The sequence below is a fragment of the Bombina bombina genome, chromosome 6 (genome assembly GCF_027579735.1).
Source record: "Bombina bombina isolate aBomBom1 chromosome 6, aBomBom1.pri, whole genome shotgun sequence".
NCBI classification, from domain to species: Eukaryota; Metazoa; Chordata; class Amphibia; order Anura; family Bombinatoridae; genus Bombina; species Bombina bombina.
In genome coordinates, this window is record NC_069504.1 from 608048462 (window position 1) to 608060604 (window position 12143).

The following is a 12143-nucleotide window of genomic DNA, read 5'->3' on the forward strand; positions in this document are numbered from 1 at the left end:
CGGGTTCTCTGGGGGCTAAAAGGCCTTAATTTTAGGAAGCGCATTCCAGTTTTTCAACTTGGAATTTTCACATCGGTCATCATGCACCCATGTCCTATTTGGGACATTTCTGAAGCTGGCCAATGGAATTTACCCCCATCAAACTATATATTTTTGAAAAGTAGACACCCTAGGGTATTTCAAATGCTGGTATTTTAACACTTTCCATGCACTAATTCAACCACCAGTCTTTGTCAAACTTTTGGGTAGTCATTTTTTTGTGTTATTTTTCACACACATTGTACTTTAGGCATGGATTCTCAGTTCCTGTTATGTGTTACTGCCAAAAAACACCTCAATATGTGTTCAACAACATCTCCTGAGTACAGTGATACCACCCATGTATAGGTGTGTTGGGTTCTCTGGGGGCTAGAAGGCCTTATTTTTAGGAAGCGCATTCCAGTTTTTCAACTTGGAATTTTCACATCGGTCATCATGCACCCATGTCCTATTTGGGACATTTCTGAAGCCGGTCAATGAAATTTACCCCCATAAAACCATATATTTTTGAGAAGTAGACCCCCTAGGGTATTTGAAATGCTGGTATTTTCACACTTTCCATGAACTTATTTAACCACCAGTCTTTGTCAAACTTTTGGGTAGTCATTTTTTTGTGTTATTTTTCACACACATTGTACTTTAGGCATGGATTCTCAGTTCCTGTTATGTGTTTACTGCCAAAAAACACCTCAATATGTGTTCAACAACACCTCCTGAGTACAGTGATACCACCCATGTATAGGTGTGTTGGGTTCTCTGGGGGCTAGAAGGCCTTATTTTTAGGAAGCGCATTCCATTTTTTACACTTCCCATTTTCACATCCCATGCACCCATGTTCTATTTAAGACATTTCTGAAGCCGGCCAATGTAATTTGCCCCCATAAAACCATATATTTTTGAAAAGTAGACATCCTAGGGTATTTCAAATGCAGGTGTTTTAACACTTTCCATACACTAATTCAACCACTAGTCTTTGTCAAACTATTGGGCATTCATTTCTTTGTGTTATTTTTCACATACATTGTACTTTAGACATGGATTCACAGCTCCTGTTATGTGTTACTACCAAAGAAGACACCAATATGTGGTCACCAACATCTCCTGAGTTCAGTGATACCACCTATGCATAGGTTTGGTGGCTTGTTTGGGCGGTGCAATGCCAAATGTCTGACATGTGTTTGTGATTTTTTTTCACATTTAACATATTTTCTTTGCCTATCGTCTTTTTTTGGGGGTCTTTTAACATACCCCAATTTATTTGTTTTCCATAAATGTGATTATATTTAAAAAGTTGACCCCCCAAGGTATTATACATGGAGTGGTTTGATGACTTTGATGCAACCGTTTTAGCCTAAAAAATTGGAGAAAGTATATGGTGGTAATTTTTCAATTTTCATTGTTACAGACACATTGCTTTTTTACTATGATTTAGGAGAGACTGTTGTAAGTTATTGCAAAAGAATACTTCAGGTTGTTTTCTGCAAGGCACCCTGAGTACACCTATTCCCCCCATGCATAGGTTTGCCAGGATTTTGGGAAGGTTATGTTACAATTTTATGACTTGTGATTTTAGTTATTAAAAATGAGAGTATTTCTTCTGATAGGCCTATCTTTAGTTTGGGGCCTATCACATACCCCACTTTTATTTATTGCATTCAAAGTGTATATTTTTTAAATGTTGACACCCCAAGGTATTGTATATGGTGTGCTTTGATGCCTTTGAAGCAACCGTTTTAGCCCAAAAAATTGGAGAAAGTATATGGTGGTAATTTTTCAATTTTCATTGTTACAGACACATTGCTTTTTTACTATGATTTAGGAGAGACTGTTGTAAGTTATTGCAAAAGAATACTTCAGGTTGTTTTCTGCAAGGCACCCTGAGTACACCTATGCCCCCCATGCATAGGTTTGCCAGGATTTTGGGAAGGTTATGTTACATGATTTTAGTTATTAAAAATGAGAGTATTTCTTCTGATAGGCCTATCTTTAGTTTGGGGCCTATCACATACCCCACTTTTATTTATTGCATTCAAAGTGTATATTTTTTAAATGTTGACACCCCAAGGTATTGTATATGGTGTGCTTTGATGCCTTTGAAGCAACCGTTTTAGCCCAAAAAATTGGAGAAAGTATATGGTGGTAATTTTTCATTTTTCATTTTTACAGACACATTGCTTTTTGACTATGATTTAGGAGAGATTGTTGTAAGTTATTGCAAAAGAATACTTCAGGTTGTTTTCTGCAAGGCACCCTGAGTACACCTATGCCCCCCATGCATAGGTTTGCCAGGATTTTGGGAAGGTTATGTTACAATTTTATGACTTGTGATTTTAGTTATTAAAAATGAGAGTATTTCTTCTGATAGGCCTATCTTTAGTTTGGGGCCTATTGCATACCCCACTTTTATTTATTGCATTCAAAGTGTATATTTTTTAAATGTTGACACCCCAAGGTATTGTATATGGTGTGCTTTGATGCCTTTGAAGCAACCGTTTTAGCCCAAAAAATTGGAGAAAGTGTATGGTGGTAATTTTTCAATTTTCATTTTTACAGACACATTGCTTTTTGACTATAATTTAGGAGAGACTGTTGTAAGTTATTATAAAAACATACTTCAGGTTGTTTTCTGCAAGGCACCCTGAGAACACCTATGTCCCCCATGCATAGGTTTGACAGGGGTTTTGGTTAAAAAAAAAACAGGCCCAATTTTAGAAAAAAATAGAGTAGTGAAATGTAAAAATCTGGCACAGTAAAAGTAAAAAAAACAAAAAAACATCTAACTGTAAACATAACCAAAAAAAATATATATATATATGTAACAGCAAATGTATTTATTTTTTTTAAAATTGACCATTGTATGGTACCGCTTGAAGTAGTCCCCAATGCAGAGTGCAGGCTGTCCAGGGCAATCAGGACAGTAATATATGGTGTCCCTTCTCTTCCCCCTCTTGGTACAGACTCTGCATTTTTTTGTGGTTTCTGCTTTGTGGCAGTAGGGGGGATTTTAAAAATAAAATGGGTAGCCCCAACTCTGCTCTCTCCCATCACCGCCCGGGGAGCAGGTGCATCATGGTACAAAATCCCCGTAATAATCTGGAGCTGAAACTGTAAAAAAGTCTTTTTAACTCTGGGGTTTGCTTTTTTGAACAACAAAAAAGCGTTGTGGGTTGCAATCTGCATTAGGTAAATTGCAACCTTTTTGTACCAGGCCCTTGTCTTCCGCATAATTAGGTAGGGCTGCAGCAGCTGATCAGCCAGATCAACCCCACCCATATGCCGGTTATAAGACTTGATGCACACTGGCTTCCTTATGATCTCAGCTCTGCCACGTACAGAAACCGCCACCGTCCTCTCTGTGTGGATGGTGGTAAGAAGGTATACATCCTTCTTGTCTCTGTACTTCAGTGCCAACAGCTCCTCTTGGCGCAGAGCTGAGGTCTCCCCCCTTCGTAGCCGGGTGCGTACAAGCTGTCCTGGGAAACCTGCGCGGTTCTTTTTAATTGTACCGCAAGCTACTGTATCAAAGCAATACAGTAGCTTGAACAAAAGGACACTTGTATAAAAATTGTCTAAGTACAAGTGATACCCTTTGTTCATTAGGGGTAATATCAGGTCCCAGACAATCTTGCCAGTGGTTCCCATATGTTCTGGGCAACCTGGAGGGTCAAGGTGGCTATCCTTTCCCTCATACACCCGGAAGGCCTGAGTATACCCAGTCTCGCTGTCACAGAGCTTATACACCTTTACCCCATATCTGGAGCGTTTGGAAGGAATATACTGCTTGAATCCCAGCCTTCCCTTATACTTCATTAGGGATTCATCAACGCATATATTCCTTCCAGGTGTATAAGCCTCTGCAAACCTGGCAGAAAAGTGGGTTATCAGGGGCGGATTTTATACAGCCTGTCAAATTGGGGATGCTCCCTAGGGGGGCACAGGCTGTTGTCGCTAAAGTGCATGAAATGCAGAATCATTTCATACCTCTTCCTCGACATAGTCTGGGAGAAAATGGGGGTAGAGCAGATGGGGCTAGTACTCCAGTAGGAGCGAATGGAGGGTTTCTTTATGATCCCCATCAGCATAGTCAATGCCCAGAATTTTTTGAATTCTGGCACATTGATGGGGGCCCATTGCTGCTTTGCCAAATATGTTCCAGGCTTTGCAGCACGGAACTTCCCCAATATATCATCGCCCAGAAACACTTCCAGAAACTGCTGGGGGCTAAAACCTGCCACATCTATATTTATGCCAGCATTTGCTGTGAAGGGTGGGATATCTGGCCTCTGGAGATGAGGCGTTACCCACTCTTCAGCAGCAATGGCAGCAACACGCCTCCTTCTGGCAGGGGGGCTGGCAGGGGGGGTAGCAGGGGGGCTGGCAGGGGGGCTAGCAGCCACAGATACATCACTATCAGTTGAGACTGCATCTAGTGATGTATCTGAGCACATGGCAGGGTCAAAATTGGGGTCTGAGTCAGAAATAGAGTCAGAAATAGAGGCATCTGACTCTGACGCAAGGATGGCATACGCCTCCTCAGCACTATATCTTTTCTGTGACATTTTTGTATCTGTCACAGAAAACAATTACTAAAAAAAATTAAATTAACTAAATTTATTAACTAAATTAACTAGCAAAAAAGTACAGCTATGCTACTGCCAGTGATTTATAGCGATCACTGGCAAGCTAGGGGTTAATGGCTCTGAAAATTAAATTAAATTAACTAAATGTTTCTGAAAAGAGCCTTTGGGTTTTTAAAAAATTACAACAACAAAATTAACCCCTAAAAAATGCACAGACAGCAAAAAAGTACAGCTATGTAACTGCCAGTGATTTATAGCGATCACTGGCAAGCTAGGGGTTAATGGCTCTGAAAATTAAATTAAATTAACTAAATTAATTAACTAAATTAACTAGCAAAAAAGTACAGCTATGCTACTGCATCAGGATAGTCCAAACCCCCCATATCTGCCTCCAGGGTAGTATAGAGAACTTCCTTAGATGTTCTGCCTACTAGTGCAGTTTGAGCCAATCTAGAGGCTCAGTAGTAATCGATAAAATTATGGGCACCTATTTTCCCCCCGTTGTTTTGTGTTGAGTTTATTGCCTCTTATGAAAGCTAGTAGTTCAGATTTTAGAATGGCTAAATCTGAAATTGGTATTTTAATTGGTAATGCCCTAAATAGGTAAAGTAGTCAGGGTAGTAAAATTAATTTTTATTCCTGATAAGCGACTGAACCAAGAAAATGTATAAGCTTGCAATACTGTTAGAGCAGCTGGAAGCGATTTCGATCGCTTCCAGTGCTCTGTTAAACCGACGACGTATGCCATACGTCCTCGGTCGTTAAGTGCTTTTTTTTTGAGGACGTATGGCATACGTCGTCGGTCGTTAAGGGGTTAATCACTGACTCCAAATACCAGCGGGCGGCCAAAACCAGCGTTAGGAGCCTCTAACGCTGGTTTTCACGGCTAACGCCAAACTCCAAATCTAGGCCTAACTGAACACATGGGTGAACCAATCACAATATATATATATATATATATATATATATATATATATATATATATATATATATATATATATATATATATGCAGCCACCAATCAACAGCTAGAACCTAGGTTCTCTGCTGCTCCTGAGCTTGCATAGATAAACCTTTCAGCAAAGGATAACAAGAGAAGTAAGTAAATTGAATAATAGAAGTAAATTGGAAAGTTGTTATAAATTGTATTCTCTATCTGAATCATCATTTTTGGGTTTCATGTCCCTTTAAAGGTTAGGACCTGAAGGGACTTTTGAGTGTTTTCATCTCTGTGCTAACATCTGTAATGAAATCCTCTATTTTGTTTTTGTTTCCTTTGCAATATAATATTTATATTGCTTACTACGTTATCTACCCAGTTTTCTCTGGGGTAAGTTTCCTGTGTCAGGGATGTGTCGACATTTATTTTAAAAGTGATGCACCTGTATGAGAGGTATACACACATTAAAATACATTAGATTGTTATTGTTTGCATTTGCTTGATGCCTATAGGGGTTGTATGACTTAAAATCTCAAGTGTTTCTTTAAGCCTTAAAGAGACATCACACACACACACACATATATATATACATAGTAGATATCAGCAATTATACACTATAGAGCAAAGTTCTGCTTACAAAGCATGTTTTAAAATAATTGTAACTTTCCATTTGTTAACAAAATAAATAATAAAGGGAAATGAAACAACACTTTCTGTCATGATTCAGATGCAATTTTTTAACAACTTTCTAATTGTACTTCAATTATCAAATTGTCTTTGTTCTCTTGGTATCTTTTGCTTAAAAAAAAGAAGCTCAGGAGCGAGCGCGTTTCTGTAGCGCTATATGACAGCAGTTTTGCAAGAATGTTATCCATCTGTAAGAACACTAATTGGCACCACTATTTCCTGTCATGTAGTGCTCTAGACCAGTGTTTTTCAACCAGTGTGCCGTGGCACACTAGTGTGCCGTGAGAGATCCTCAGGTGTGCCACGGCAGACTGACAACAGTGTGACATATTTTTTAAACTTTGCTTGTTTTTTACTCCCAGTGCAGGGGTAGTTTGTAGGAGGCATGGCATAACAGCACAATACATACAGTATGTGTGTGTTTGTGTTTATGTGTATATATATATATGCTGTATTAGGCTACAATGTGTGATTTTTTTTTAACATTTTGGGATGGTGGTGTGCCACAGGATTTTTTAATGTAAAAAAGTGTGCCACAGCAAAAAAAAGGTTAAAAATCACTGCTCTAGACACCTCTCTAGGTATCTTTCCAACAAAGATTACCATGAGAATAAAACACATTTCATAATAGAAGTAAATTGGAAAGTTTGTTTTAATTGTTTGCTCTGTCTGAATCAGAAAATAAATGTTTTTGTTTTATATCCCTTTAAATGCTAAAAACAAATATTTTTAAATCATTGTATTGTATCTCCTCTGCTAAAGTCCATTAGTTACAGGTGTAAATGAGCAAACAATCACTGTGTAGAATTTAGATAGGCACTTATAATTTTGTTGGAATTGGAAGGCACAATTTTGTAGAGCTTAGTTTCACTAAGCTGAAGCTCCAAATCTACCAGAATCTTAAAGGGGCACTGAACCCAAATTTTTTCTTTTGTGATTCAGATAGAGCGTGCAATTTTAAGCAACTTTCTAATTTACTCCTATTATCAATTTTGCTTCATTCTCTTGGTATATTTATTTGAAAAGCAAGAATGTAAGTTTAGATGCCGGCCCATTTTTGGTGAACAACCTGGGTTTTTCTTGCTGATTGGTGGATAAATTCACCCACCAATAAACAAGTGCTGTCCAGATAAAGATAGCAAGAGAACAAATAAAAAATGCTAATAGGAGTAAATTAGAAAGTTGATTAAAATTGCATGCTCTATCTAAATCACGAAAGAAAATGTATTATTATTAATTTTTTATTATTGATATATTTACACTCATGGATTCAAATGCTTTATTTAGCATTTCTAAATTGTTAAATAACTTTAGTTGTTTAGCTATGGCTTAGACGTCTTATACACATTCAGAAATGGTCACTAGATGGTGCTACTTTATTAGTAAATTAAAAAGTAACCATTCTAGTTTACTGTTATATTGTTAGTGAAGCATTCAGCAAGGCAGCTCTAAGACCAAAGTGCCAGATTACAAGCTTTGATGAAAGCATTATTACAAGTTTTCAGCAATGCGAACGCAACACCGCATTCACATTGCTGGGAAGCATTGCGCTCACAAGAGCGCACTTCCATAGGCACCTATTGGAGCGCTGTCAGAGATGGCATCAGAACTTCAGCACATGCAAAGGGGTAAGTAGCGCAGTACACATATTAACACATAAATATATATATGTATAAAAGCATATACATATATATATATATATTTACTGGGAACACACAGTTCCCATTGACTGCAATGTAAAGGCACTTTTCAGTACTGTTTGTTTTCTAATACCCCACTTCCACCAACTTTAATCCCAAAATACTGTCTAGTGCAGTAAATTTATTTAAAATTAAAGATGCTATAATCTTTATTTATTAATAAACTACACTAGACAGTATTTTGGGGCCATTTGGGGCATATTTATAAAATTAAAAAGAGATCTAATCTCTGGTTAATGTTATAAGCGCTAATTGCTAAATAACCAGCCACTTGTAATGGCTGGTTAATTATCACACTCCCGCAAAAGGGCAAATTTGCCTGTTTGCGGGAGCGTGATAATTAGACATGTGCAATTAGTTTCGGTTGAATTTCATTTTCAACCGAATTTTGGCCGATTCGGAGATTCGAATGAATCCGAATTTCCGAATCTGCACCATAACTAAAATCCCGAAAAATTCCGAAAATGAATGAATCAGTTTCCGAATTTTTGGATCCATTCTTTATTCATATTCGGAATTTTTCATTGTTCTAATCTAAACTGCAGTTCCCCAACGTCGCCGACAGTAACTAAACCTACTTACCCCTAAACCGCAGTTCCCAAACATCGCCGACACTAACTAAACCTATTAACCCCTAAACCGCCGTTCCCAAACATCGCCAAAACTAACTAAACCTATTAACCCCTAAACCGCCGTACACCCATATCGCCAACACTAACTAAAACTATCAACCCCTTAACCGCCACCCCCACATCGCAACAACCTAAATTAAACTATATTAACCCCTAAACCTAAACCCCCCTAACTTTAACATAATTAAAATAGACCTAAATTAAAGTTACAATTATTAACTAACTACCTATTTAAAAATAAATACAAACTTACCTGGAAAATAAAAATATTTCCTAAGCTTAAATTAATAAAACCTAACATTACTAAAAATAAAAAACCTAACATTACTAAAAATAAAAAATACTTAAGATTATTTAAAAATTAAAACTACAATAACATAAAATAATAAATACTAAAATTAAAAAACAAAACAAAACCTACCTTTACAAAAATAACAAGCGAAATTTTCCAAAATAATAAAAATGATTCCTACTCTAATACCCCGTTTAACCCCTTAAGGACCAAGGCCATTTTTCATTTTCTTTCCCTGAAGGACCAGGGCTATTTTTAAATTTCTGCGGTGTTTGTGTTTAGCTGTAATTTTCCTCTTACTCATTTACTGTACCCATACATATTATATACCGTTTTTCTCACCATTAAATGGACTTTCTAAAGATACCATTATTTTCATCATATCTTATCATTTACTTTAAAAAAAATGATAAAATATTAGGAAAAAATGGAAAAAAACCACACTTTTTCTAACTTTGACCCCCAGAATCTGTTACACATCTTCAATCACCAAAAAACACCCATAATAAATAGTTTCTAAATTTTGTCCTGAGTTTAGAAATACCCAATGTTTACATGTTCTTTGTTTTTTTTGCAAGTTATAGGGCCATAAATACAAGTAGCACTTTGCTATTTCCAAACCACTTTTTTTCAAAATTAGCGCTAGTTACATTGGAACACTGATTAACCCTTGACATGTATATTTTTAGAAGACATCCCAAAGTATTGATCAAGGCCCATTTTGGTATATTTCATGCCACCATTTCACCACCAAATGCAATCAAATAAAAAAAAAAGTTAACTTTTTCCCAAATATTTTCACAAACTTTAGGTTTCTCACTGAAATTATTTACAAACAACTTGTGCAATTATGGCATAAATGGTTGTAAATGCTTCTCTGGGATCCCCTTTGTTCAGAAATAGCAGACATATAGGACTTTGGCGTTGCTTTTTGGTAATTAGAAGGCCGCTAAATGCCACTGCGCATCACACGTGTATTATGCCCAGCAGTGAAGGGGTTAATTAGGGAGCATGTAGGGAGCGTCTAGGGTTAATTTTAGCTTTAGTTTAGTGTAGTAGACAACCCCAAGTATTGATCTAGGCCCATCTTGGTATATTTCATGCTACCATTTCACCGCTAAATGCGATCAAATAAAAAAAAACGTAACATTTTTCACAATTTTAGGTTTCTCACTGAAATTATTTACAAACAACTTTTGCAAATATGGCATAAATGATTGTAAATGCTTCTCTTGGATCCCCTTTGTTCAGAAATAGCAGACATATATGGCTTTGGCGTTGCTTTTTGGTAATTATAAGGTCGCTAAATGCCGCTGCGCACCACATGTGTATTATGCCCAGCAGTGCAGGGGTTAATTAGGTTGTTTGTAGGGAGCTTGCAGGGTTAATTTTAGCTTTAGCGTAGAGATCAGCCTCCCACCTGACACATCACACCCCAGGATCCCTCCCAAACAGCTCTCTTCCCTCCCCCATCCCACAATTGTCCCCGCCATCTTAAGTACTGGCAGAAAGTCAGCATTGTATAGCATATTTACATATGCAGCTGTGCAGGATCCCCCCTTAGCCCCCAACCTCCCTGATCCCCCCCCAAACAGCTCTCTAACCCTCCACCTCTACCTTTTTTTTTTTTTTTTTTTTTTTCTGTAGTGTAGCTCCCCCCCCCACAGACCAATCCCCCACCCGCTCCCAGATCCCTTGGATTTACTTTTGTTAGAGATTTTATCCCCCCTTACTGCCACTCATATGAAATGTTTTTTGCTGTACTGTAGCGGTTCCCACCCGCTCCCTCCCCGTGCACGCGCCCATCCGCCGCCCCCCGTGCACGCTCACGCGCGCTCCCGTGGGCGCTCCCAACAACCCCGCCCCCCCCCTCTCTTCAGTCTTTCATCGATGGCCGTCCACCCACCTCCCACGGTCAGCTCCCACCCACCAACGATTGCGGCCATCGATGCCGGTGCAGAGAGGGCCACAGAGTGGCTCTCTCTGCATCGGATGGGGGAAAAATGTTATTGCAGGATGCCTCGATATCGAGGCATCACTGCAATAACCGTAAAGCGGCTGGAAGTGATCAGGATCGCTTCCAGCCGCTTTAATCCCCAAAGTCGTACAGGGTACGTCGCTGGTCTTTAAAGACCAGGTTGTGTGCGACGTACCCTGTATGACTCGTGTCGCTAAGGGGTTAAAAAAAAAAAACACCCAAAAATAAAAAAAAACTAATCTATAATAAACTTCCAAGGGCCCTTAAAAGGGCCTTTTGTATGGCATTGCCGTAAAGTTAACAGCTGTTTTGCAAACAAATAAAAACAAACACCCCTTAACATTACAAACCCCAACCCCCTAACCCACAAAATAAAAATAAACCTAACTAAAAAAAAAACTAATCTACCCATTGTCCTGAAAAGGGCATTTGTATGGGCATTGCCCTTAAAAGGGCATTCAGCTCTTTTTTCCGACCATTGAAATAAAAAAATCCCTAATCTAAAAAATAAAAAACACCCCATAAAAACACCCCACAAAATACCTAACAATAACCCCAAAATCGGTACCCACAGTTGCTAAAGTCTGGCAAAAGATCTTCATCCCAGAGGTTGAAGCATCTTCATCCAGGTGGCTCCATCTGTATCCATCGCGGGACCAGCATCTTCAATCTTCATTCCAGGGGAGGCGGAGCGATCAGTGGATTCACAGAGGTCCAGGTGGCGGTCCATCGGTCTGACGGGGATGTCTTCTTCATGCAATCATCCGCCGCACACTGAGGATTCAATGCTAGGTAGCCCTTTTATATTTGGGTACCGTTGCATTCCTATTGGCTGAAAAATTTAAATCAGCCAATAGGAATGAGAGCTGCTTAAATCATATTGGCTGTTTTGAATAGGCCAGTAGGAATGAGAGCTGCTTAAATCCTATTGGCTGTTCAAATCAGCCAATAGGATTTAAGCAGCTCTAATTCCTATTGGCTGATTTTAAATTTTTGCTCAGCCGACCTGCCCTGTGCTGCCCCAACTCTAAAGGAATGAGGGATCCAGGCCAGCCCCTCTTGCCGCCCTATCCAGAACTCTCCTGAATTGATACCTGGACAAAGAAGTCCCATCCTCAAGGATTAGGAACTGTTGGGAACAAGGAGGCCGAACTTGACTGAATTCCTTCACTATCCGGACTGGACACAGAGGACTCTCTACAGAGGCATGTATTGCCACCCATTCTCCCTTTGCCATTTGATCTGTCTTAGATCTGGGGATAAATAGCATCACAGACCCTTCAATGAACCTTACAT